A 27,934-nucleotide genomic window follows, 5' to 3' on the forward strand; every position below is an offset into this window, starting at 1 on the left:
CTTTCCCTCTAAAAAGAACATGAGAGAGTACTTAGATTTGCAAAGTTGAAACTGAACAAAACCACAAGGCTTCTGGAACAATGTCCATGAAACAGAGATAGTATAAGTGAATTCCTGCAAACCTCAATGAACTGAACTAATACAGTAAAGAAGAATGCACCTGGATTTCTTCACACCAATGTGAGCTACTGATAAAGTCATACAGAAAATGATCAAGATATTGCTGCAAAACGTAGTTCTGCCAGATGATGCATAGGGTGTATTTGATAAATGATATTAAATAATGACACACTGTAATGTGTCATGCATTGTTGTTCATCTGAAGTTGTATTCATTTTAGGACCTTGTAGGATTTACGTACTTTTTTTAAATTTTTTATAAATGCCTGCATACTATAAATGTCCTGTGTACTTTGTTTTTAACCATGACAGCAGAAGCACCAGATTTTATCATGAAGGCTGCATGAAATAAAAAAGATAATATCCTGCTGCCACCAAGTTTTTGTTTTTATTGTGTACAGTAAAGTGGTTCTGAAAATGTTAGTCACAGTCGGTGGGCTTCTCTTGTAAAGACAGTGTAACCTCATTAGTGACCTTTAAGTGTGTATTAGAAAATGCAATAAAACCTGTGTAAAAAATCCCAGCGTAAGACCAACTGTACTAACTCTACTTACCGTGACATGCATGCACAATGATTTTAACACAACCCCACATGCACAAAGTAATATGCACAATATGAATGTTGTAGCTCACCCATTTCCAAGCCAGACCCAAATGCTATTATTACAGTGTAAATAGAACACATTCAAAATGAAAGATGTCAAATTAAATTTTTTAATCTACTTCACACTCTTTTCTGCTGCACTGAACGCTGTGGTCCTTACTGCAGTAGTCTGGGCTCAAATGTAAATCACCCCCTCTCCCTACTTTCCTGTCTACTCTACATTGCCCCATCAAATAAAAGCCCCTAAAAAAGGACCATCAACCAAAATTAATTTGGCTTTAAATTGGTCATGTAGACACACAAGACAGCTTTTGGAATATTAGGCATATTCCTCTACGGGGCTAAACGACCAGATTTCTGTCAAAACACAAACAAGCCTACGAAAAAAGAGCCCGTCTACATGAAAATATAGAGATATTTGGAGCTTTTTTGTCAGCAGATCAGTCTTAAATATTGCAGGAGGGGGAAGCAGCTGGTTGCATGAAGAGGTAGGAGGTGATGCGGTACACTTTTCTCTGCATGCTATCACTCTTGTAAGGAAAACCACTCAAGCTGTCACTCTGCTTTTGTTTTTACAGGAGATTACTTGTCAATCAATAAGTGACGTCTTTGCCTTTCTATTTTATGATGAACTTGAGTGTAGCCGTAGCATCTGTAGGCGATGCAATTTTCCCAGTTTGTTCCCTGCTTGAGATAAATACCCGGTATTTATTACAGAGACACTGCTGGCAGCATAAAATGCATCATTCCCTGTATGCCAGAAGATATCTTATGGGAAAGACCCCACAGACGTGGGTGTTTAAAACAGGAATGTAACAGCCTTTGTGATTCGACTCTTCTTTGAATCGCTGCTGTGCTACTGTATGTCAGCCACTGATGTGGAGTAGCAAAACACGTTTATTTTTATGAAAGTGTGACAGATTTTCACTTAAAAGAATAATTGTGCTACCAAGCATTTGGGGTGTCAAATTAAAATGTGCTTTGCAGCACTTCAGCAAAAACGAGCTTTTCTGCCAGTATGCTGCCAACAGGTAGGTACTGTTCTATTCAGGGGAATGATGCCGGGGAAAGAACATTGTGTTTACAGCTGGAAAGCCTTACCCATAGCCCTGTCTGCTTCTCTTCCCTCCTCTCTCTGTCTCCCTGCCTTTCTTCCCTTGTCTAACTAGGAGCTCTGCAGCCACATCACTTTGATGGTCCTCTTTATTAAGATGAATGAATCTCATCCGCGTGATGCCCTCCTTCATTTTACTGCAGCGCATTCCCTTTCTGCTCAGTGTGCTTCAAGTGCTCAGCTGTCACCTTGAGTAGCCCAACAGGATGTCCCTGGAGGTCACCTTGGGGATGTAAGTTCACAGTCCCAGTGCAAATGTTTTGTTACCCTGACAAAACTGCTGCAGCATGACTCAGTTACACTGTCTATCTGCTGAGCAGGATGCAATGTACCCAGCAGGACGGCCAGTAATAAATCACATAAGAAGAGCGAGGGGAGAGAATGAAGGGAGCGAGGGAGTAGAGGTCAGCAACCTCAATGTTTTCCGAACAACATACATTTAAATTCAGCGATAAGATGAAGGAAAGGTGGGTGTAAAGGATGCCAGCGGGGTCTGTCTGTATCCTGGAGTGATATAAAATGATTTTATGTTTTTTCGTTTTGCCCCACCCCCCTCCTTTAAGCCCAGCTGGTTGAAGACAGAAAATGTAATTGATTACAAGACCTAGTGGTTCAGTTTGGTCTCAGTCATTTGATTATTTACCTCTGCTCAAAATGGGGAATAAAAACTAAGCAGATTAAAGGTTGACCATTAATCCGCTGTGTTTAGCAATCAAATTAATTTCAAAACTTCCGATGGTACTTTAGTATAAAAAACCTTATATTCGGGCAAGCCAGTGGCTCGGCAGTGTGGATGGCAGACCTGTCGGTTCGGCCGAGTATTAAAGCCGCTGTGAACAATGTCTTATATTGAAGGTGATTCAAGTAAGTCTGTAAACTGAAAAAAGAAATTCTGTGTGGTAAATGGAACCATGAATTCTGCTGTCTACTAAAACAAAAAGGCGGTTCATGCTTGAAAACCCTCCAATGTGGCTGAATTAAAACAATTCTGCAAAGATGAGTGGGCCAAAATTCCTGCACAGTAAAAGACTCATTGCCAGTTATCACAAACACTTGTTTGCAGTTTTTGCTGCTAAGGGTGGCCCGACCAGTTATTAGGTTTAGGGGGCAATCACTTTTTTTAGACAGGGCCATATAGATTTGGATTTCTTTTCCCTTAATCATAAATACCTTCATTTAGAAACTGCATTTTGTTTACTTGTGTTATCTTTGTCTAATGTTGACAAACGTACAAAGAAAAAAATAGGAATTCTGAAAGGGGGCAAACATTTTTTCACACCTCTGAAGATATTGTCCAGTCTGTCTGACTAAAGCCTATATTTAGACTAATCTATTAAATTATTACATTCACTTCATTGTATTATTGAATGAACTGTTTAGATGGCCACTTCAGTTAAATCCTTCAGCCAATATTTATAAACCAGATTTTAGCCGTTTCTGTTTGTCTAAATGCAAATGACATTTCAAGTAGAACAATCAAGTTCTACTGAAGTAGAACACTGACTAAACAAATTTAACCCAATGTTACCTGATGGAAGGCAATAGAAATGTTAAGTCTTTAGCATTTAACAGCTAATGCTACACACTAGAGAAACAGTGATTGGAGGCTGCAGTGCAAACAAAATTTATTGCAGCTGTGTGCACTGAACCGGCCGGCTTGTTGGGTTTGAAATGGTTGCTTCAAAAATGGGCACCAGGTCTGCGCAACTTTGGTGTGATAAAACACCAATTAAATCCCGATAAAACAGAGTCAGGTTGCCACCAGTTTCTGACTGAATTAGGTCACATTGGTTTGCATGTAATCTGTTTATGATACAGTTCAGTTAACTTGCAAATCTGCTGCCATCTGTTGAAAATCCATTGCAAAGCCATTGCCATCTACATCACATTAAATGGAAATTCACCTTCAGATACAACTTCATCACGTAGCTGTTGACACAAGCGCTTTGCAGGCAGCCTTGCTTTTACAAAGGAAAATAACCAGAATGTAACCAGTTGGCTACGAGTTGAGTCAGTTCCTGTACTGCAAACAGACAAGTTGCCCCCATTGCAGCAAAATGACTCAGACTCATTGCAGTGAGTTGGCAGTCTATCTGCATTTATAAATTGGATGGCAAGCCTTTGCTAATCTGAGAGCGATTCCAATCAACCCATGTTGACCTATGCAGTCGCCTTGTGATCAAAAGTGGTTGCCAAAGGTTGAGGGTTCAGCAGTTTCAAAGAAAGTAAATCATGATCTCACATTTGCTGTTTGGTCAGGTGCTTGCTGCTAAGTGTAGCATAGTTGAAGGTAATTTGCAATAACTCATATAAACACGTACTTGGCTTGTAGTTCATAGCTAGCAGTAGAATATCACAAAGGGGGGTGTTTCTTTTCCTTCTCTTGAACCAATAAGGCAAATGTGGGGTAGGTGTGGGTCACCTACATCTCCATATATATATATATACTCTCTGTCATCCATTAATACACTATGAAGACAACGTCTTCTGTTTTGCATTGACATCTAATGAAGTAATGTGGGCTGCTTTCATGTCTGCTTCATACAACACGGCCATTAGGCCAATCTTTACATGTATCACCTAACAGTAGTAACACACGGAGAGTGGCACAATGTCTCCATTTAATATCCACAGATTTTGTTTCTCAGTGTGTACGTTCATTAAAGCTTCACAATGCTGCTAGTGTGGCTTTAGAGTTATTGAGATTTGCAGCGTGATGAAAACTGGCACTACAGAGAACTTGCATTAGGCCGGTGTCTAAATTCTCTATGCAGACTCTATTAATTACAGGATTACAATGCCTGTTCCAGTCTGTCGTAGCAAAGATCACGGGCATCTGAAAAGGATATAATCAGATAAAGATGTTAGACTACATGAACACAGCCAAACAATACACCCTGCTGTTTACTGGACCTATAAATAACACGAAGGTCTTTTAAAAAGCAATTAAAACATCCATGAACCATCTTTCAAGCAGCCAACACGCCTAATATTGTGAATCAAGGTCAAGGAGAATCTATCCTGCTGAAAAACAGTTGTCTGTTTTTCTCCTTTGCCAAACTTTAAGGTTTTTTTCTTTCTCGCTGTCTATCTCTTTACCCACTGTCAGACACAGCTGACATTAGAATTCTGACACAGCCTCCTTCAAGCAGTGTTCAGTGCCAGCCACTTAATTTGTCATTTATTGCTCCATGACAACTGAAGTAATTGAACCTCTTGCCCATGGATGCGATCTGCCAGCCTTGTGGCGTTTTCTCTCCTCGTGGTGAGATTGTGCTGTGGGGCCTTGGTGCAAATAAGGGCACAGATCTCATTTTATAGGGCAGTGAGATTGTTAGTCCTTACCCTGGGAAAAAAGGCCTCTCTGAAATGTTTTCTTTTCCCTGTGTACCTTAGAAAGGCTAACCAGATACACCAAATAAAATCAGAGAATCGGAGAGTATACAGTAAATAGCTAAGAAAAGGAAGGAGTACAGCCTAATGGGATAAGGTTAAATGTTTTATTGAAATAAAAGATTTTAGGATGTCCGATACTGGACAAAAAAATTACCTAAATATGTGCATGCAAACTAGTGATCATTTGCATGTTTATCTGATGCATTATCCGCGAGGGAAATGAAGGGAATTGTGAATCAGATAACGAAAGAATGAATTAAAGATGATTCTTTGATCCACTGATTTACTGCTTTCACTGTGTGAACAAATGATCACCTCTGACCTTGTTATGAATATTCACATGGCTGACAGAAAGAAATCTATTGATCTGCTGACCCCTTGACCTTTCCCACTGTGCTATCAGCAAACCGTACATACCTGTAATTATCCTGTCATCTCCTCTGCACAGTGTCGACTGTGAAGCTTATATTGACCATACAGTACACTTGTTTGGTCATCGAGCCAGCTCAATACATATGTATGTATGTTGGTGTAAACAAATGATATGTGCACAGTGATTAACACGGAGCAGAGCACATGTAAAGATGCTCAAGAAGCACTAAGAAGAGATTACTGGTTTGAGAAACAAGCTGCCCAGATGTTACACGAGTAGTAGTACAAGTGCTTATAGTAAGTCGCACACGAAAAGCTAGTATCTAAAGCAAGGGAGTATTTTACTACATGTAAGGAAATACTTTCCTTTTAAAATATTTCCAGCTGTAACTTTTGGAGTATTATATATGTACAGAGAAGCAAATCAGGTTCATGCAAGAGGCAGAGCATGGACCAAAAAAATTAAAGCTAGCTGCAAGCTTCAAATACCCCAAAAGAACAGAGCGTAAAGACGATAAAATGCTCTACAGCACTGAGGAAAACTGCAGAATGGAGAGCGGACTAAGCTGAATGTTGTGTTTAAGTAATCACACAGAGGTGGCAAACCCTATAACTGCCTCCATTCAGACTCAGTGCTGGAATAAATATAGCAACAGAACAATGACAACTGAAGGAGACAGCTTCTAGAGAATTCCCAGCACAGCACTCTAACTACCTTGGCCAAACTTTGCTTTTGCATTGGAATTATTCACTTTAAGTGTCAAACTGCCTCACTGACAAGGAAATACAATATGTGTAAAAAAGTTCATAACCCAGCTTCTCCAGGTTACAACCTAAAACATTGTTAGGTGTAATTTCACGTTTTATTTATCTAGCATCAAATCACAGCAGCAGTTGCTTTAAGGTGCTTTATATCTTAAGATAAAGACCCAACAATCAGATGACCCCCTGTGAGCTAGCACTTGGCAACAGTGACAAGGAAAAACTCCCTTTTAATAGGAAGAAACATCTGGCAGAACCAGGGAGGGGCAGCCATCTGCCACAAGCGGTTGAATATGAGGAGAGGGAGATGTTGCTTTAGACCACAAGTTGCACTGGAGAAATTCTCAGACCTCAGAGACAAAAACCTTACCAGATGTATCTTTGAATGATTTCTCCACAATATCATCTGTATGTGCATTTAAGATGTCACAAATGGCTCCCAAACTAGTCCAGACATTAAACATGTACTTCTGTATCAGACCAACCCAACTTTCTTGTTGCCACGGCCACTGCTAATGAAAGCTGGATCTCTGGATACAAACCACGGACTAAACAGCAGGCTTTAGTTAAGAGTTTACCATGCCTAAGCCTGAAGGAGAAGGACCAGGTCAGCAGCACCAGCAGGAGCATGACTGTCAATCACTTCACACCCCACTTGCCAAATTTGTCTCCTAGCAGTTTTTTTCTTTTTTGCTGAAACACAAATTATGGTGGAGACATGACACATTTGAGACTTCCAGTAATCAAGTGCAAATGTGCATGTCCAGGTGGTTACAACAGAAATTCCTAGTAGCAGGAGTGTTTGTAGCAGAGCAGCTACTGGTCGAAGATGACAGCGGCCAAATTTAACTCAAAAAGGTCTGAGTCCCGGATGTTTTTGCTACTGTATGTCACTACATGCTATGTAAATTCCTATATTAGACTTCATCTAAACCAAGATAATTTCACAATATCTGTTCATATGTCCACAGCAGTCACTTTACCACTGACCAGCTCATTAAACCAATAACACTCAATGGTCAATGAAGGCTTATTAAACTAAATTTCATCTTAAAATCATTTGTTATATTTAATACCAGACTGCACAGAAAACTGTTATATAATCCACAGTACTGTGCAAAAGTTCATCCCCCCCTTCATTTCTTTATATTTGGCTTCCGAGGAGTCAGACTGTCTTATAATTTTTTTTAAAGTGGTCCTGAGGAGTAGTTCTCCAGGTTTTCTGAATGTCTCTCAAAGTTTTTCTTTGAAAATTAATCAAAAGCTTGGAATATATCAGCATGGTGTGGAGTGTGCCCTTTAAAAAATGTTAAGGAAACTGGACACTTGGTAGATAAAAGTAAAAGTGACAGGGCTGAAAACTATCTAGAGCAGATGAAAAATATTTGACAGTCCTGTCCTTAGAAATTGGAAAAAATCCAGAAGAAACCTTATACGGGATCTGAGAGATGCATCTGGCTGATCTACAGTTCACTTGAGACCAGAAATGGTCAAGCTGAGGTACGCTGCATCACACAAGAACTGGACTAAAAATAAATATCAACAGGTCGGATGTAGTTGAAATTGTCATCAGTGTGTACAGAGGTGGTCAGGACAGGTATCATGGTTTGGGGCTGCATTGTCAAAACTGATGGAATTCTGAATGTGGTCATGGATTGGTCTCCCCGGAGCCCAGTGCTCAACATTATTGAGGCAGTGTGGGATAATGTTGGCAGAGAATGAAACAGAAGGCAGTCAAAAATCTAAAGAAAAGCTTTGAATGTCCTTCAAGTAGCCAGCAGAACTATTCCTGAAGACTGCTTAAAGAAATTACAAGTAACCTTATGTTTGCATATTTCAGTAAATCACTGCACCTATTTCCTTTTTTGTATGAAATTTTTCACACAGTACTGTAAAAAATGTCATTACAAAGTTTGAGATTTTAATTTTTCAAGGTCGATTTTGTATTTAGTGCCATCTTGCAGAGGGCACACAGGTCTGCAAAATGAATTTATTCATTTATATGTGGAAAAATAACAGAACGCAACTGGCTTTATTTCTGGGCTAACTTGCCTTAATATGATAAATGCATAGACATTTTTATTTAACAAACTCCCCCAGACTGTCTTAACGGAGAATCACTATATACACATATATATAAAATTCCACACTCTGTTTATCTCTGCATGAGCCATCATAATAAAGTAAGCCCTGCATGCCATCAAGGACTCTGTGAAGTCAAAAACAGTTTGTTTGAGTATCTCACATCTTTGTACTGTGCAACAATGCATAAAACTTAAAGGCAAAATCCAAGCTCATGAGTCATCCTAGGCTTTACTCATTTGGCATGTGTCCACAACCTTCATATCAATCATTTCAAAAAGACTAATTAGCCCAGCGCTCTTGGCTCTTCATGAGCTCCAGTATGTTTAGCAAAGGTGAAAAATACAAAAGAAGTGGACTGACTCATCTTTTCTCGAGTCCTGTTGTATAAAAGCCAAGCCTAAAGCTTTATCACCATCAGTTGAATCTCTGATGAATATTTTGGTGTCAGCAACAGATTCCTTTCTCCTCAGCTGTGCAGACAGACGTACCCCATTTACACCTGACATTGTCATCAACCTTTTATGTGGCTTATATATTATTCAAATGGAACTTAAGGCTATATCCTCAGATACACCATTCCGACGATCTCAAGTAAATTCTGCTAGCTCAGTTCAAAGAAAAGCCCCATTAACAAAGAGGTACAGTTTCTTTTTTTCTGCTGGCCGCGCTTCACTTTCATGACTGAGCTGTGTGAAGAAGCGTGGGCACGGCAGGAGATGATGGACACAGTACACAAATGTTTTCATCTTCGCTTTCTCAGACAGAGCAGACATTTGGCTACCATTTCGGTTTCTATTCATCTTCAGATCGATCACCACCAACCTTATAAAGCCAATTTCATGTACAAAGCACTGAGCAGCACACAGTGGTGCACACCAAAATCTCTTTTTACGTATTTCAACCATTTAGTGAATCTGCCCAGTTACCTTTTTAGCTGCATTCCACTGTGCATCAATCAAGGTTATACTCAGTGATTTATCAACATTAATTTATATCTGTGCCACACTGCTCTCCCCTGTCCATGTTTTACTCCTCAACATTGCATTGTACAGCTTGGACATCACTACCATTTCACAGCGACAGTAAACATCTGTTTTCATTGTGCTGCATTGTAAGTCTCATCCGTGTCCAGTGGCTGGAGCCTGTCCCAGTGTGCTTTGGGCGGAAGGCTGAAAAGAAGTGTGGACAAACAGCAGCCCACTGCAGACACACACTTAGTCATGCTCGCTCACACCTACAGTGTGAGAGTCATCAATGTGTCTAACCTGGGTTCTGTGTATGTGTGACAAAGATGTGTATGCAATGACATTCATGTGTGTAACGTAGGAAGCGTATAATTTCAGCCAAGCATTTACATGTATGTGTACGTGCACTAAGTTTATTGTTGCAAAGAATAGACACTATTAGTGACCGTGGAAACAATTTACATAATGAGGCATGCCACATGTTGTGCTGTTAAACAGCACGATGTCAGAGGTTAAAGGCAAAAAGAATAGTGCTAGCAATGTGAATGTACTGTAGATGTGTTGTTTATTCCATACAATGCTCTTAAAGATCAGACACTGAGGCAAATGTAGGTGCGGATGATTAATACTATACCCACACAAACCCTGTTAATGTCAATTATGATGCGTACAGTGGTTAGCAAGACATTAAATTCCCAATGTTCCTTCATTGTGCTATAATTATGTTATTAATAATCGAATATAAGAATATATATTTCAACAAAATACATATTGGTATGAATATATTTAAAATGTTGGCAGCACTTCCTATTACAGGCTAGGAATAATGTAGTAATAATATGGAAACAAGGAGATAACAATAATTTCAATTAAATCTTATTTATATGGCACCAAATCACAACAGCAGTCACCTCAATGGACTATATTGTACGCTAAAGACCCTACAGTAACACAGAGAAAAACCCCAACAATCAGACAACCCCTTTTTAGCAAGCACTGTCACAAACAAGGATGCAGTGGACTCAAGAGCAGACTCAATTGCTCGAACTATATACAATTTATTGAAAGGAAAAGGAACTTAAACAAGACTGGGTCTAACAGAAATTATTCGCAGGAACTGAGGGAGGCCCGAGGGCGGCGAAACGGACTTTGAACACAAAGAGAACACGGGCGGGAACTTCTGCAAACACAGGGTTTTACTGAATGGGAAACAATTAAAGGACAGAGGTGAGTGGTACTAGTGGAGAGTCTTGTGCTTACTTGAAAACACCGGCTATTAGGCGGGGAAGGGGTTGCTGTGGGAGTGTCCCAGGGATGGTTGAGAGTGTGGGAAAGCTGGTCCAGGTTCCAAGGTGTCAGGGGAGTTGAAGTACGGGCTGGAGGGCAGGCTGAGGAGAAGGTGAGTGTGTAGTCCTAGGGTTCTAGGCAGACTGGAGAACGGGATGGAAACAGAACCAGCACTGCTGATGAGCACGACGGGTGATGAATCTGGAGAACACAGGAGACGGAGAACACATTAACCCACGATCCAGGCACACAGAGTCCGAGCACAGAGGAGGCCAAGTTTATCACGGGTGGTAGGAGGACAAACTGGCGAGGAGTGGCAGGCAGCCCTGGCTTAAAAACCCTCTAGATGGAGGCCTGGAAATTGGAAGCAGGTGATGAGCTGGCCAACTCCACCCCAGGGAATGGACAACAGGAACCTGGACCACACCCGACCAGACACTCCCACGGCATATGACAAGCACTTGGTGACGGTGGGAATGAAAAACTCCCTTTTACCAGGAAGAAACCTCAAGCAGAACAAGGCTCAGTGAGGGGCGGCCATCTGCCATGACCAGTTCAAGGTTAGGGGAGGAAGACGGGACAAAAGACAGCGCTCCATGTTACTCTGTGAATATTCCAACTATTTCTGTATGGAAATAGCAAGTTATCATCTCTTAATTACACGCCTTATAATTGAGTTTGCTTTAATATGTCAATGATATGGAATTAGACAGAAACAGGGATTTTTGTATGTTGCAGCCCTGATTCCTGGTATGAAACTACCACATGTTCAGGTGGTTCCAGGAAATAAGTCACACATTACATATAATGTTTACCCAGTTACCTTCAAACAAAGACGAATGCTAAGGACATAATGCAGGAATCACTCCAGTATTATAATATGATAACAGTATCCTAATATGTCAAAGCATCAATCAATGAAGCTTCTTTTGGCTGCTCCCTTATTCACATGGGGTCACCACAGCAGATGGCTCATTATATGTGATTTGTCAGAGTTTTACACCAGATGCCTTTCCTGACGCAGCCCCCAATGGGATCTAAGTCTCCTTCCAGCATCAAACTGGGGAGCTTTCATGTGTAAGGCAACAGTGTAAACCACTCTACTATGGAGCCACGGTTAAAGCAAACAACATTAACTTATAATTATGAGGTTACTACCACAAGTTTGTATATACAAATGCACAGATATTACAATTTAATGGTCAGGAGGTTAATATTATTACTATAATATTTTGATACTATTAGTAATTGTTTTGCCTCACAGACATATATTTGTTTCTGCATTATTATCCCCTGTTATCACGTAATTACATATATTTCAATGTAATATTACTCAGAAGATCATTATTGCTATTTGCATATTATTACCTTCTTGTTTCATCTTATTACACCTATTACAGCATCATTACAAGCTATTAAAATCTTCATTCAGTTATTGGAAATGACAGTTATCACCTAACAGTTGTGACGATGTGTCAGCCACCTGGTCAAGTTGTAGTGTGCTTCCATGTCTCTCCAGACTAATTATATAGTTAGAGTTGCCTGGTGAAGTAAATGAATAAAAGGAATAAGAGTCTGTGTAAAGCTCTAGTGTGTTCTGATTTTATCACTATATAGACAAAATATACTAGAATCTATCCATCCATCTATACAGGCACAGTGGTTAAGTAATTAGCACCATCACCTCACAGTAGGAACCCGCTGGGGCTTTTCCGTGTGAAGGCTGCATGTTCTCCCTGTGCCTGCGTGCAGTATCGCAGGGAACTCGAGCTTCTTTATTCACTCCAAAGACATGAATGTTAAGGTAGCAGGTGAATCTAAAAAAAAATCTAACTGGTTCACTGGTGTGAACCAGTGCTAACACAGGTCTATCTCTCTGTGTTAGCCCTGCGATTGACTGGTGATCTCTCCAGGGTTTGGCCTGTGAGAGCTGACAGCTGGATAAACATACATTAACTTTACAAAATGTGAACATTTGCAGTAGGTTATTCTCTGCTCTGATAGGGTATGTCCACTGAGGTCATTGATGGACACATATGATAACATTCCAAACAGATTGCATTAAGTAGAAGATGGGTGTCACGGTACTTGGTCTGCGACCCACTATTTGTGTTTCAGCTTCTGGAATTAGATTCTTTGAATATTTTTTCATGTGTTTGGGTTTCTTTAGTTCTCGGTAATCTTAGTCCTCTCTCCCTTAGTGTTTAGCCTATGTTTAGTCTGTTCCCATGTTTTCGTTTGCTTTTGTATTTCCTCTGTCCCAGAGTCTGTCGTGTTTCCGTGTCAAGTCTGCATCTACATGATGTCATGCCTCCTGTTTTATTTTGATAGTCGTTGACTTATGTCAGTGTATTCTGCTTTGCTTCCTTTGTCTTGTTATGTCAGATTTGTCCCAGCGGTGTTCCCACCTGTTCCCCATCCTCTTGTTGTCTTGCCTGTGCATTTAAGCCCTGTGTTTTCCTTTGCCCTTTGTTGTGTCGTACCACTCCATGTGCTGTGTGTTTCCAAATTACTTGGCACCTAGTTTTCTAGTTTCCCTAGTGTTTAAGTTCTTAGTTTCTAGTTCATGAGTTTATGTTTCAAGTGTCAACAGCGCAATAATTCTGCCTTTTTGAATCCGTCTTCTCCATGTTTAAGAGTCCTGCTTTTGATTCCTCATCTAGCTCCTCATCCAGCACCAAATTGTGACACTGGGTTAGTTTTACCAAAACCACAAAGATACACAGTGTTTTCTACCCCCTTCATAGAGCCCTATTAAAAATCTATCCAACAATGTGCGTAGAAGGTTCAGTAATTCTGTCATTACACACTCAAGCAAAAGCACAACTGGACGAGGGGAAAAGGTGCCTTAATTGGATTCTCATGCAGCCTCATTTCTGCTAAATGTGTGAGTAGGCATGTGTTTAGGCACAACAACTGTGCTGTAATATGAAACAGCAAATTAAATGCAAACAAGTTGCTACGCTAAGCAAATTAAAGATGTGTAATTGCATAAACCAGCATGGTGAGCCCAGCTGACCTCGAAGAGTGCCTTTTTTTGTTTTACGAAAGCAATAACACACTTCACCTCACCAGCAGAAATGTTTCTGGAGGAGGATCGAGGCATGAGAGTGAAAAATGCGTCTTGTATTTTTTTGTATCTTATGTTCTATTTATTGCTAATAACTTATTGATCCACAAAGAACTGGAGCTCATTCACCAAGAGTATAAAAAGCCAAAAAAATAAATAAAATAAATCCACATTTTAGTTCCTCTTTGAAACGAGTCCTCTAAATGTCTGGTAATATTATCATCATTAAGAGCAGCTGGTTAGGTTAATGACTGTGGTCAAAAACTGTTGAGTCACCGCTGACTTAAAGAAATTGCAGAGCTACAAATAAAGCTCAAGCCTCACTCTCAGCTATCAGGGACTTAAACCTCGCCATTACCAATGGCATTCCTTTGCAGAACGGCTCAGCCTGCTTTGCATAATAGGGTGAGAAGTTCAATGATGTGAGCAGAGCTCAGTGTTCTGCTCCTGCTCCACCATGTTGCATGGACCAGCTGAGGTTTTTTAAAGACCTTATAAACTGCACCATTGATTCTTGTAAATAGAGCCCATGGTTGTTGGCTTATGATTAATGGAAGTAATTTTGAAATATCAGGAAGTTCAACTTCAGAATATTCTTTTCTGCAGTTTCTCACTCAAACCACTACAGTCAGAGTGTTCTTGTCTGTACAATTGCTCAAAAATTCAGGACGCTATTAAGTAGTCCACTTTAAATAATGTAATATTAGAACCATCACCACAAAATGTACACTAACCCAAGTCCTGAGACAGCAGAACGGCTGAAAGATAATTTGTATGTATGGGTTTTAAAGTGGCCCTTGCTGCAGCTGTACAGTACTATACAAAAGTCTTGAGCCAGCCCTCACTTCTTTACGTTTTCACAGAAAAATGGGAAGCAGACATAGCAATTTAATGAAATATTGCACACACTGCAATATATAAAATCCGAGTTTGTACAATTTTAAAGCGCTTGGAAGTCAATATTTGGTATGACCGCGTGTATTCTTTAACACAGCCTGAATTCTCTTTGGCAGCTTGTGCCTAAAAAATGACACATCTTCAGGACATTGCAAAGCTCTTCTTTGGATGTCGACTTCTTTTTGTTCCGTTCTCCATCAAGATGATCCCACACTGCTTCAATAATGCTGAGATCCAGGATCTGAAGAGGCTGATCAATCACTGACAGTATTCCACTGTATGTTTTTCTATCCAGATTTGATTTTACTGCATTGGCAGTGTTTGAAATAATTGTCATGCTGACAAATGAAGCTGTTGCCAATTAGATGCTTTCCAAATGGTATTGCATGGTGGATCAAAATCTGATGGTACTTTTCTGGGTAATATTCCATTAGCTTTGACAAGATCTCCCACACCACCAGTTGAAATGCAGACCCAAACCATGACAGAGCCTCCACCGTGTTTTACAGATGGCTTTAGACACTCACTGGAAAGTAACAAAATGCTTAAAGATTTGATTTAAACTTGGCTCTTAAAGTTATCTGCTTGCATTTGGTGTCTTTAGTATGCCTAAATGACTAATAGGAGAGTGGCTTAACAAACAGTAGAAAACAAAGTAAACATTCATGTGAAAATGTTCAGGTGCAAGAAATTGACTGAAAATGATTGAAAAAGGAGAAAATATCCAAAATAAAACTTTGAAAGACCTTCAAAAAGCCTGGAAAACTGTTGCTCAAGGCTATTTTAAAGAATAAGAAGAAAATCTGGGTGCTTGGAAGCAAAATATGAAGAAATGAGGAGTAGCTCAAGACTTTTGCTCAGCATTTTAACGTTACCAGGTAATAACTGGTTGATGAAGCCTTTCCTTGAGTGCAGCCAGTTATAAAAATGAAATACATTCTTAAACAAGAGAGAAATTCAAGGGCCAAGAAAAATCTTTCCATTTAGCAAACAAACCTAACTTGATGGGTTGTCATTTTGCCCTTCTGCCAACAAACAAGCTTTAGGGGCTGCTCCACGGACCTTGGGTTTGCACTAAATGTTTTTGTTCTTTAAAAAAAACACACCAGTCGCCTGACTCGGAAACTGCTGACAGACAGCACATAATATAGCGTTTGTTCAGAATTTCCACAATGAAATGAAAAAATAAAAACGTTTCTTGACTTTGCAGTCAGATGTGACTGCTGCCATCTCCGCAGCTCTTGATGAGTTATACATTGTCAGTGGGTGTGTGTGTGTGTGTGTGTGTGTGTGTGTGTGTGTGTGTGTGTGTGTGTGTGACTGTGCTCTGGAGAGAGATGAAGGCAGCATGAATGCGAATTGTGCATCTCTCTGACATGTGGGTCGACGTGAAGCAGATTGGACTAAATGCTGCCGCTCATAACGATTCATATCAGCAGCCTTGTTTTCGGCTCACTCGAGACATCTAAATTCATGGAGTCTATTTCTCAACTTTTTCAAGCATGTTGTGGCACTGAAATGTCAAGTTAGAACATAAAGAGCTATTTTACAAAACGTAGTGCTGTATGGGCAAACTGGAGAAAAGAAAAAAAAAAACATTACCACTAAATTGTACTAAGAAAAATGCTATGCAGGAAAATAGTTTCCATCATCCTTAGCAAAACATTTGAGATTGAATTAAGCCGCTTTAATATGGAGGGCTACACTTGTCATTTAAATGTGGTCATTTTTGTTTCATTACATTTTGGCCGTACACCGTCAAATTTGGGCAAAAAGGGAAAAATGAAAAATGCTGGAAATCCACTGCAACTGAGGGCAGTGTCTGTGCAATACAGTCAGACTATTACAGAGGAGAAAAGCTGTTTGACAGGTGGGTGGAAAGAAAGGGGGGGACGAAAAGCCTCAGGAGCAAGAGAAGCGCATGACCTCTCCATTCTGCTACAGCTGTGAGCTCGCACCTCTGTGCTTTATGGAAATAGGGATTGACGAAGATACGAGAGTCACCAAAAACAGGGAGTCTTCAGTAATGTCAAGCATGTACGGGCATGCAGGATCAATAAGTCCTGATCTCAAATTGATAAAAACGCCCGTCCTCCGGGGTTAAACTCTACAGATCTATCTGTACTAAGGATGCTCTGCAGAACACATAGCCCTGCGCTTTGTTCTTTACTCTGGAGTTTGAATCTATTTGCTACATGAGGAGGAGTAAATCTGTCGGAAGCAACGACTGCCCAAAATCTACTTTTAACTACAGTGGGCCTCATTTTAGCCTTGATGGAGAAGCTTCTGTTTTCTTATGGTGAACCCAAACAACGATCTTTCTCTAACTGGAGGACATATACAATGCTGGACATGAGACAGCAGCTGCTACTGAATGGAGAATCCAAACAAAGTGTAGCCACAAACATGTTTGGGGTTCACTCTGGTACAATAGCCTAGAAATCGGAGTGCTTTCCAGCGCTGGTATTTTCCAGAGAACAAAGAACGCTGGCTCCAGCAGGGGAGAGAGGCCAGCAAAATATTTCCAAGGCGTTCAGAAACATTTCAAAATCACATTATAACCATCATAACATTAAAACAGCTGCTGTAATGCTGACCGGTAATAAAATGGTCTATGTGTTCCATGGTGATACTAGGAGCTCATGAGTAACTCATTGTGAGCAACAATTGAACTGATAAAACTAAATAATTAGAAGAAAATGAGGTGAGCACATAGAGGATTTCCATGCACAGAGGATCTCCATGCGGCTGCTTTGCTGACTGGAGCTGATGAAGTTATCAAAGTGAACAGAGCAGGATGCACGCTCACGACCGTTTTAACAACCTTTGACTGTCTTGATTGATCTGAGTGAATCCACGTGCTCACATGCTGACAGCCATATGTGTTACCATGGTCACTGAATGATTTGTATTAATATATGTATCATTTATAAAAGAGGTTAAGGACACTTCCTGAGCAGTTTATAATCAGCAGCTATTGAATTTATGGTAATGCCACATAAAATCATGTCGATGGCCTGCGTGATAATGGATCAGAAACAAACCTCAGTAGGACAGGACTTTCACACATTTAGATCACAATTTTAGACATAGCTGTGTCTTATGTTGCTGTTTACTTCTGTTATTATTCATTCTTTTGCTAGAATGTATAGCCAATTACATGCAATGACTTTATTCACAATCAAGCATTGAAAACACATCAAATGGGAACATGTACTGTTTCAAGGAAAATAGTAGCTTAGTTTGAATTTGATGGAAGCAACAGATCTCTAAAAAGAAATGGGCCAGTGCAAAAAGAGTAAGTAGTACTAAAAAGAATCAGCTGGAGGGACGTTTTGAACTAATTAGGATAATTGGCAACAGGTCAGTAATGTGATTAGAGAATTTAGAGAGTTAGAGTCAAAAATAAAGATGAGCAGATGTTCATCAATTCCCCCAAAATTGTGTCTACAAAATTGTGAAGATTTTGAATATCTCATCATTTACAGTGCATAATATCATGAAAAATCCAGGGAATCTGGAGAAAACTCTGTGCAAGAGACAAGGCTAAAATTCAATATTGGATGCCTGTGATCTTCGAGCCCTCGGGGGCACTGCATTAAAAACAGCATGATCCTGGCATGGAAATCACTGCATGGGCTCAGGAACACTTCCAGAGATCACAGTCTGTGAACATAGTTCACCGTGTCATCTACAAGGCGGCAGGTTAAAGCTCTTTCGTGCAAAGAAGTCGTGTGTGAACATGATCCAGAAATGTCTTCTCTGGGCCAAAGCTCATTTAAAGTGGACTGAGGTAAAGTGGAAACGTGTCCTGTGGTCAGACAAATAGAAATTTGACTCTTTTTTCTTTCTTTTTTTTTTTGCATAAGATGAACACCACTTCTCCTGCATTAAAGAGGAGAGGGAGCATCCGACTTTTTATCAGCCCTCACTACAAATGCCTGCATTGCTAAAGGTATGAAAGTGCACTAGTGCCTATGGAGCTTTAGAGCAACAGATTTACAAACCAGATGGCGTCTTTTTCAGGGAAGACCTTGCATATTTCACCAAGACAATGCTAAAGCTCATACTGCAGCTATTACAGCAGCATGGCTTTGTAGGAGAAGAGTCCAGGAACTCACCTACCTGCAGTCCAGACATTTCACCAACTGTAAACATTTAGCACATGATGAAATAAGGAAAACAGCAAGCAGCATCCAGGACTGTTGAGTACCTAAAGTCCTACATCAGAAAACATGTAGGGGATGCTACATGATGGCCTCAACTATTTTCCATTCTTGTCACTTTAAACTTGTATTTAGGAAAGGATTGTGGTTTGGGCGTAAAACACACTCCGTCAAAGGCACAAACAATGGACATCTGGTGATCTTTCAACCTTTTTTGTCATAATACAACATTTTTAGCCGTCTACCAAAGTAGATGAGTTTAAATGAACTAGCAAATAGGTTTTCTGTGCATGGACACAAACTGGCTGTACAAAATCAGCTCAACATTTTCAGAAAGTGGACAAGGAGATAACATTGTTCAGCTTTCCTTCTTTAAATTGGCTCATTTGACAAAACTGAATTAGTTCCATTAATTGCATTCAGTTCGTTGGCTGATTGGCATAAATGATGGCTTCACTTTAGAAACCAAGTTCCACTGGCTCTAAATATTCTTCTCATAATCTCTCCCATCTACCTACGTTACAACAGAATTGAATTTTTATGTCAATGTGTCGTTCACAAGTTAATTTGATTGCTGAATTTATTGGCATGGAAAAACTGGCTCATCTCCAAGGAAACTGGCTAATTACGCTTTTTCCCAGTTTATTGCCTTTATTTTGTTTTCCAGCACATGGCCTTGCAGTTTCAGCCTATATAATTTTATAAAAGTATAAGTTCTTTCTGTCAGTTTGTCTTCCTACTTTAAGTTTGGCTTGTTTACTTTTCGCTGTATGGAGAAACATAGCTGGGAAAGGATGTTGGTAAAAAAAAAACACGGTACAAAAACATGGAGTAAGGTACCTGGGGAATGTCGAACTGAAAGAAAAGAAATCCAGAAATCAGCTGAGGTATGTTTAAATTCTGTTCACTCGGAGCACACGTAATCCCAACAGGAATATCTGCCCCACCTCCTGCATTGTGTAGACAGCGTTGTTTTTTCGTTTCTGTGAATGACCAAAATTAACTACAATTTTGCCCAGCATGGAGTAAATTTTTTTTTTTTGGTTAATGTTTGACTGCTGTCTGCCTACACAAATCCAGAAAGCATTTTAAATTTAGAGTGCTGAAACAGCCCGCTGATCAGAGTGTATTATATCCCTTTTAGATAAGGCAAGTAAAAATATTCTGCCGGAACAAAGGGCTGACCCATTTGTTTGATTTGAAAAGAAGCATTGGCAGCCAGAGTGAAAACGGAGAGATGAATCCCTCCGCTCCCTCCACCTGTTCACAATACATGTCAAAGCAGATTATACGGCAGCAAATATTTAAACATCTCCATAGCATTTAACATCAATATTACACACGAAATGAAATCTGACACATTTCATTCCTTGAGTCAATTTGTTCCATGTGCTCCAACAGCTGTGCGCTTCGGCAAAATTTCATATGAGTTTGATCAAAAGTTTGATTTGTTTAATAAGGCTGGTTCTTGCTCCCCTGCTCTATACAGACATGCTACGCCCACTCTAGCAGTGTGCTGATACACCTTATGTAAGAGATGTATCTGTGTGTGTTTATATACGTGTGGGTCTGAAAAGTGAAGCAAAGCAGAGGTGCTTTAAACTAGCATTCTTTCCCATGGCCAGCAGGAGGTAGCAGTCTATGAGAAAATCGTTCCATTTCATTCATGACCTCAGTATCATCATCATCATCATTTATTTATTTATATAGCACTTTAAAAACACACCTGGTAGACCAAAGTGCTGTACAGTACTAATATGCACATAGTAATAAAACCAGACATAGCAATAAAGTTAAAAAACAATAAAAATATCAGTTACCCACAGAGTTAAAAGCCAGGGAATAAAAGTAGGTTTTTAATAAAGACTTAAAAACTGGCACTGATGCAGCCTGTCTAATATGGAGAGGAAGGTTATTCCAAAGCATCGGCGCGGCAACAGAGAACGCTCGGTCTCCTCTAAGTTTCAGCCGTGACTTTGGGACCGAAAGCAGCAACTGCTCAGCTGACCGAAGGGAACGAGTGGGGACGTGGGGCTTCAACAAGTCAGACAAATAAACAGGTGCCAGACCACTTAGAGATTTAAAAGCCAATAAAAGGACTTTAAAACGGATCCTGAATTCAATTGGAAGCCAGTGTAAAGAGGCCAAAATCGGAGTGATGTGATCAAATTTTCTTCTGCCAGTTAAAAATCTTGCCGCAGCATTTTGCACTAATTGCAAGTGTGTCAAAGTGCCCTGCCCAACCCCTGTTAAAAGAGAATTACAATAATCTAAACGTGAGGTAATAAAGGCATGAATAACGCTTTCCAAGTCACGCTTGGAAAGAAAGGGCTTAACCTTTGATAAACGTCTGAGGTGATAAAATGCTAATTTTACCACCCCGTTTACATGGTCATCAAAGGTGAGTGCAGAATCAATTTTAACTCCGAGATTTGTGATCGAACTCTTTAGTTGGGAAGTCAAAGCTGCAAGATCAACATCCAGAGTATGAGAAGAACGATTTGGGCCAAATAAAATTGCTTCAGTCTTCCGATCATTAAAATTTAAAACGTTTTTTGCCATCCATGCTTTGACATCAGTAAGGCAGTCAAGCAGAGGTCCAGTTGGGAGACTATCAGAATGACTAAAAGGTAAGTAGAGCTGGCAGTCATCTGCGTATAGATGGAATGGCACTTTATGCTTTCGGAAAATCGCGCCAAGAGGCAAGAGGTACAATGAAAACAATAACGCCCCAAGAATAGATCCCTGTGGCACACCCCAAAGCAGAGGGGCCACAGAGGATGAAGCCGACCCCAACTTAACACAAAAGGTCCTATTTAAAAGATAGGACTTTAACCACAAAAGTGCCGAACCAGAAATTCCCACACAGTGCTGTAGGCGGGAGATCAGCAAATCGTGATCCACAGTGTCAAATGCAGCTGTCATGTCCAACAAGACCAGCACTGCATATTTACCACGGTCTGTCGCTATCAGGATGTCATTCATAACTTTTACGAGGGCTGTCTCCGTGCTGTGGAATGGCTTAAAGCCGGACTGAAAGATTTCTGACAATTTAGAGTCATTCAAGTAGTCTATCAACTGAGTATAAACAATTCTTTCCAGAATCTTACTAAGAAAGGGAAGCTTAGAGATGGGTCTAAAATTTGATATGACTGAACTGTCTAAGCCTGGTTTCTTAAGTAAAGGATGTATGACTGCATGCTTAAATTCCCTAGGTACTTGACCAGACAAAAGACTAGTATTAATAATGTTCAGAATATGTGGTCCGATGATAGGATATACCTTTTTAAGAAAACGGGGAGGAACAACGTCATTTGGAGAGCCACACGGTTTAGCATTCAACACAAGTTTCTCTAAATCAGATAAAACAATTGGTAGAAAAGCAGAGAACAGACTTGAGCAAGAACCATGCATGGCTGGGTCAGCAATAGGTAGCGTCTCAAACTAGCAACCTTATCCACAAAATAATTAAGAAACTTATTGCACATAACCGCAGAAGAGTGCAAAAGAATATAGCCTTCCGGATTAAGTACAGAATTTATAGTGTTATATAGAACATGAGGGTTATGCGAGCTGGCAGCAATAAGTTGAGAAAAATAGGAGTGCTTGGCAGCCTTTACTGCTCTCTGATAGACTTTCCAGCTAGTCTTAAGAGCTTCCATAGAGACGCACAGCCTATCTTTTTTCCACTGTCTTTCACATCTTCTACATTCTTTTCTAGCGGCTCTGGTAAAATCAGTTAGCCAAGGACTAGCCTTTGGCTTGCATTGTCTGAATATAAAAGGAGCGACAGCGTCGAGGACAGATTTACAAGCAGAATCCAAACAAGAAACTAATCCATCTGAGGTGGACAACTCAGGAGGATAAGAAATAAATTGGTCAAACAATATGGAAAACCGCTCGGCAGTATCTGAGCCAAAAGCACGATAACATCGAGCAGGTACAGCAAGCTTAAGAACAGGATTAAAAAGAACAATATCACATAAAATAGGCATATGGTCAGAGAACACCGCATCCTCGACAAGTAAACACTTTTTCAATGGGTTTTAAAGTCTTACTGAATCTAGTGTGATGTTACTTTTGTTTCTTCCATTTGGACAGAAATAGATAATAAATGAGACTGTTCTTTAGTCTGTGGCTAACCTGTGATTAACAAGTTAGCTTGCTCTGTCTTTTTATCCTTGGGTAGGTCCACCCCTTGCTTGGGAAGTCACGTTTCAAAGAACCAAAACAACCAATGGTTAAAAGTGCTTAATTTCCATCTTTAGAAGGGCCCCTAATAGGTCAAATGACATTCCTGTTTTTTTAGTGAAACTTTTATGTTGGGTTGCAATTAAAATGTAAATAAAATGCAGATATCCCTCCTCATGATGGCTTGCATTAAGTCCAGATACCATAACTTTTCTTATGTTTGAACTCTGCATTTAATCAATACTTATTATTAATCTCTGGTTCACCTCCACAGTGTCTTTTACCCTGCTGTCCTTCCCTCATCCACAGCCGGTGGCAGCAGATAGCTACTCCACCCTGAGCCTGGTTCTGCCAGAGGTTTCTTCCTGTTAAAAGGACATTTTCCCTTCCCACTGTTACCAAGTGCTTGCTCAAACTGGGTTCTTTAATTTACAATATAAAGCACCTTGAGGCAACTGCTGTTGTGATTTGGCGCTTCAGCATAAATTTATTTGAATTATTTTGTTTATCTTTTGGACCTACAGGTTGTATGATCTTATTGTAGTCCTAATTATTTAACAATTTCTATCTAATAGAATCTATCTTACTTATTTGTACTTAGATATTACTTAGTATGTAGTGTGTGGCAGCTCATGCTTTGCACAGCACACTGAAATGTGTTGTATGAATAAAGTTTGACTTGCTTGCTAGGGAGCGTGTCTTCATACCTTAACCCTGCTAATTAATTTTAATGACTCTTGGATCTTGTTCTTTTTTTTTGTTTTCACTAACTAGCTTTGGCTAAAAACTGCGTACATATATGCATTAAACGCAACAGTAACTCAGGCGGTAAACACGACAAACCTACCTGCTGAACATCAGCACAGCCACTGTGAGTGTTCTGATATTTATATTTCACTATAAGTGAGGAAGATGGCAGAAGTGTGGCATCATTTTCAGTTTGTGCTGACTGACACACCGTGTCCCATCAGACAGAGTGAGAACATACTGGTATGCTGTAGCTACACGATGTAGAGGTTTTAGTTTCTGGGAAAACACTATTTTTGAGGTAGACGTGAACGTTACATCAAAATTCTTCTGAGGAGAAATGATGAAAGAAACTGTAGTGTCACTCTACAGAGAAGCGTGGAGATACAAATTGCAGTCCAACAACTTACAAGGGCAAGCACTAATGTGCCTAGTCAACATTTCATCATTTCATTCTCTTTTAAATATCACTTTCAAATTCTTTTCAAGGGAATCAAAGTGACACAGAAGGCAGAACTACAGCGTCTCCGTCAAACTGTCTTAATAGCTCTAATTAAATGAATCATAATAAAATGAAGGGCTAAACACGCAGTAACTGCTTCAAGCTGCGATGAAAAATTAACGTGGCTGCTGTGACCATAAAACGGCATAAAATGTTATGTCTAATATTTTCATGTTATATTATTCATTCTCTCTGCGGTGCCCGACTTTTCATAAAGTGCTAGATAAGCTGTCAAATCCTATTAAAGCAGAAGTGTCGCTGACTGAGTGAGGAGAAGCTTAAACTGAGGGAATCCAGGGCGTGTGATTGCTGATTGATAGATACGCCATGATAATAGGACACTCGATATGGGATTCAGATTTTTTGAGAAGTTATTAGAAGTTTACTGATATGTGCAAATACTTTTTTTTTCTTTGAAAAGAGACATTGATCTGGACTCCTTGGGAATTCAAGTAGTTCTTTTGTTCCTCAACTCTGACTCAGACTGAAGACTTGATGGAAAAATCCACCCTTGGATAGACTTACACTGATATGTATCATCAATCTGTAATGTTTTGTGGATGCCAGAAGCGCAGATCTGATGTAAATTGTCTTTCGGGTACCGAATTGCCACATCTGCTTTGACATCAGCTAGTGATTTCCTGCATTTCCCTGTATGCCTTTTGACGAGCGCCAGGGAGTTGAGGGTCAGGTTGCTTGATTCAGCTGCAGTAGGTAGGTGGAGAGTAAAAATAAAAATAATAAAAAACAAGACATGACTTGTCATGACGCTGCATTGCATTGTGGTCTATTGAGGCGGCTGTCAACTGGAGAAATTGGTTTCTCTGCTTCTTCTAAAATGAATTTCTCTTTTATGATGGATTGTTGAATGCCTGTGTAAAATTGTGGGCCAATCTTTCACAGTGTCTGACACCAAAACTAGATGTACCCCCCTGGAGTTATAGCAATGTGGAAACGTTGAAGCACATGAAAGAGTTCAAACAAAATGAGTCCTGAAAAGAAAAGTACATTCCTCAATACCAGAGTATTACACCTACTTTAGGAAGTAAATCCTTCAAGGCGTTTGTATTAATTGCTCAGATAAGGCTGAAAAGAGACACAGCCTTCGGTTTATTAGGCTGGCCTTGCAAGAAAAATGATTGTCCTCTGATGAAACACCGGAGCATGACTACAGCCGAGGCACCAAAACAACATTGTGCTACTGATCGGTGCTGTTAATAGACACAGGATTACAACTGGTTTACACTGAGAACAAATGTGTAAATGGTGTGCGAAGAGGTTTGCTGGATCATGAAGCATGTAAGCAGCTAGTGGATGGGACTGATAACACTGGAAGAAACGAATACTAGGTAAATTACAGAAATGCTTTAGCTTCGTTTTGCTAGCAAAAGCTGACAGCTAACAAGCTAAGCTAAGATGACGAGCATAGTAAACACTTTCACGCACAGTTAGACTCAAATTGACTAAGAAATCAATTTTATCTAAAGCAGCTAATGCTACACCTCATAATAAACCCAGATAGCTGAACTATGTTGATCACATCCAGATGAAATTGACCGTGTCAGAACAAAAACACTCGGACAGAGCGCCTGATTAAGTAATTTTTCAGACACAGAGATGTTTTTGAGGAGGATTTATCTGCCACACCTGTACTGAATATGAATCAACAGACAGCAGCCAGTTAGCACTCTTACAATGACAGAACTGCACAGTGTGAATCCTTCTTGGTAAATGGACTGGTTGTTATAAAGCGCTTTTTTACTCCAACTGAGCACTCAAAGTGCTTTTCTACAACTTGCCTCATTCACCCATTCATACTAGCACTTTTTTTTCTATGTAAGTGCTTTCTATGTAACATTCACACCATTGGAGAGAGCAACTTGAGGTTAGCGTCTTGCCCAATTAGTAGGTGACCGGCTCTACCTCCTGAGCCACAGCCTCCCCAGGATGAAAGTCTGGAATGGGTGTTGGCTGTACAGTGAGGCAAGTCGTCTAATCCAGAGCTGTGCCATTTTATTCAACATCATAATATCACGGCAAAGGTGACCTTTGATCTTGTGGACAGGAAATGCCTTTTTTTTTAAATTCTGTTAGATATTTGATGAAAAATGAGTTCACAATTAGCATATTTTGTAGACAAAAACATTGTTTTGTTGGGTCACAGTTACCTTTCACCACCCAATTCTAAACAGATCACCCTCGAGTCCAACAGGACGTTTGTTCCAAATTTAAAGAAACCCTCAAGGTGTTCAAGAGAATGACACAGACGGATGAGCCACAAATGCAATGCCTCAGCTGTAGCCAGCAAGGAAGCGTAAAGAATAACCCAGCACACAACACTCAAAGACAGAAGGACACAGCTCGGGCTTATGCGTGGGGTACAAGTGAAGTACAAAGAAAGCAACAACAACAAAAAAAAAGAAATGACAAATTATGTTATTCTGTCAGTAAGACTTTAGCTGGGAAAGAGCTTTGCTCACAAGAAATTGACTCTGCTGTTATTTTATTACAGGAATTTGTTATTTTGGGTGGGTGAGGTAGCAACACAGTGGCGTACAAGATACTGTATCTTAGAGAAACACACACAAAAACACACAGTAGGCTGTATATTAGAACATGTATAGCAGCATCCACTATGTAACAGCATGAATTTAACACAAAAATCGTGAATAATTTAAAAAAAAGAATGTGAAATTGTTTATTTGAAACATTCATTTGGTCAACAACAGCGTGAGCATTAAAAAAAAGACAAAGTACATTAAATTGATATAAGAGGCGCGGCCTTAGGGAGCATCAACAGGAGCCTGTTTTTCCTCCTCCGCCACCCACCAACTCTTCACACAGACTGATCTTTCACCTTTTTCCTGCCCTGCAGGTTTTGCTGTTGAAGAATTTTAATCAGAGTTGCAATAATGGATTTTTTCTTTCCAGAGAAGAGAGGGGAAATATGTTAGAAATGATGTTAAGATTTAGTAATATTCTTTTTCCAACCAATTACTCGTTTATATTTTGGGCTCCCCCATGAATCTCAAAAGCAGAGGAGGAGGCGCAAGATCCTCTGCCTCCATGGAAAGAGACTCCTCTGATCAAAACATACTTCTAATTAATCACTACTTAATGGAAAAAATGGTCTTGAACAAAAAAAAAAAAGAAGAAGTTTAATATCGCATTAAATATTCATCATGGTTTGTGTGTGGCTCCAGGAGGGGAGGACCACTGGAGATTGTGTGATGGGGAGGGATGAATTAGTCTGATTTATCTCTGTGGTCTTTTCATTTACTCCCAAATTAGTTTGTGCAAAAAAAGGGGGGCTTCTAATTCCATTTCAAAACTTCCCATTCTTTGTTTCATTACAACATACGTCTCAGTCATGCCAAAGTAGTACCAAATCAACCAATTTGCTCACACAAGACATTTCATCTTAGGGTTAAATGAAGGACTAGGTTATCATGTAATATCAAGTGCATATCACAATTAATGATGTTGTCAATCAGCGCTGGCCTCAATTAAAAATGAAGGTGTGAAGGTCAACAAAATGATGGCTTTCATTTAGTTTTCCTCGGCAGAACGATGCGGGCTCAGAGGAGACTCCCACTTCTCTGGCTTTAAAGCTTTTGCAGGGATCTTTAATGATTAGCCAGAGACACAAACAGCAGT

At 39.9% G+C, this 27,934-nt stretch overlaps 1 protein-coding gene across 4 annotated transcripts in view; it reads right to left on the bottom strand.

The window, feature by feature from the left end:
* LOC101488074 (leucine-rich repeat transmembrane neuronal protein 4) overlaps window positions 1–27,934 on the bottom strand; it is a 59,153-nt gene that overhangs the window by 19,672 nt on the left and 11,547 nt on the right. Inside the window, exon 3 of one of the 4 annotated variants that reach the window (XR_013101114.1) lies at window positions 10,678–10,905. The exons of the other annotated variants lie outside the window; for them this stretch is intronic. The gene's annotated coding sequence lies outside the window, so the exon portion shown is untranslated. The remainder of the gene's footprint in view (window positions 1–10,677; window positions 10,906–27,934) is intronic. 4 annotated transcript variants of the gene reach the window in all.

The sequence above is a fragment of the Maylandia zebra genome, linkage group LG12 (genome assembly GCF_041146795.1).
Source record: "Maylandia zebra isolate NMK-2024a linkage group LG12, Mzebra_GT3a, whole genome shotgun sequence".
NCBI classification, from domain to species: domain Eukaryota; kingdom Metazoa; phylum Chordata; class Actinopteri; order Cichliformes; family Cichlidae; genus Maylandia; species Maylandia zebra.